A 1,367-nucleotide genomic window follows, 5' to 3' on the forward strand; every position below is an offset into this window, starting at 1 on the left:
GTTGCATGTACAGTGGTGTTAGATGATGTAACAAGTGTAGTTGTGTGATTCAAGTTTAAGCCAGGGGTGGTTGGCGTGATAGTCAAATTCATTTTTTCTGCGTGTGCCTCAGCAAAAGAAACAGCCAGGAGGCAGCAAGCCACGGTAGCAAAGATGGTATCCATGGCACTAAGTCCTGTACTGGAAAACAAAACATCGGCTAAAAAACACTTTAAACTTCACATATCAAAAATATATCTTTCTATTAACTTAGCAATATTCAGTTTAAAAACAGAGTCTAAGTTTGTTCTATATGTAAGTTTCTGACGGTGTTATGCAGTGAAAAAAATGCCTTAAACATGGTGCCTTGTGTAATTAGGTCTTATGCAATACATTTGCAAATTACACTGACATATTTTAAGCAGGAAATGACTGCACACACTAAATGTGACTTTGTACACATGAGGTTAATACATGGAAGTTTTTAATTATAAATTAAATTTTTTGCAAGTTCAAGTTTAGGTTTATTATTCTTAATACAAAATCAAAGTAATTATGAATTTGTTTATTATAATTATAATGTTTAAACCTTATAATTCATATTAGGATAAATACATATAACAGTAAAAGGGTTGTTTATGCAAATCAAATGCACTACATCAATGTAGCAGCTAAACAATTGTGGCTTGTCATTTATGTGTTTATAAAATAATAATAAAAAAAAATAAAAGTTAAAATGTCCCCATGAGGAACGGTGTATTGATAAAGCAGCAGCATTATAGTTTGGTGGCTTTTCCAACATCTTTGCTCATCACATCGAACTCTGTGAGTGTGAAGTGGTTGGCTCCAATGTGAAACTCTGGTGCAGTCTTTTCAGTGACATCTGATACCTACAGTGGGTTAAGAACATTAATTAGCATATTAATAATGAGTACTACTGGAACAGTATATCCTTACTTTATGACCAGTTACCTGACAAAAGAGTCAACATCTTACCTTTGAGTTACTAAAGCAGCTGAAGCAGAACAGGTCACTCTTCCTCACAAACAGATCGGAGTTCAGCTTCTTTTGTTTGCATCCACCTAAAAAAACAAAACAAATTCATATTCCCATCACAGTTTTATAGTAGGTTATAATATCAAACATTTACACAACAGCAGCACTGTTGTGTCTCTGCAGTGGAAGTAGAGGTTATATGTCTCACCTGTGACGATGCTCACCAACAGTCCAGAAACGACTGTGGTCACTGTGCCCAACAGAGAGAAGTAGAGATAGGACAGGGAGTACCAGGAGTCTGCCAAAGGTGGTCTGACACTGATACACAAAGAAAATCATTTTAGTAATCAAGGTCTACAGTCTATGTGCCACATTAGATCGCATATAGTTGC

At 35.5% G+C, this 1,367-nt stretch overlaps 1 long non-coding RNA gene across 1 annotated transcript; it reads right to left on the reverse strand.

Annotated features, from left to right (window-relative positions):
- Positions 1-782: 782 nt before the first annotated feature.
- Positions 783-1,312, reverse strand: LOC111662366 (uncharacterized). Its single transcript, XR_002761315.2, has 3 exons — positions 1,184-1,312; positions 976-1,061; positions 783-869 (listed from the first exon to the last, which is right to left on the reverse strand). It is a non-coding gene; the product is annotated as an uncharacterized LOC111662366 (long non-coding RNA).
- Positions 1,313-1,367: the final 55 nt, after the last annotated feature.

This window comes from Seriola lalandi, unplaced genomic scaffold, assembly GCF_002814215.2.
Source record: "Seriola lalandi dorsalis isolate HSWRI2012SDOR001 ecotype SW California unplaced genomic scaffold, Sedor1 jcf7180002054561, whole genome shotgun sequence".
Classification (NCBI taxonomy): Eukaryota; Metazoa; Chordata; class Actinopteri; order Carangiformes; family Carangidae; genus Seriola; species Seriola lalandi.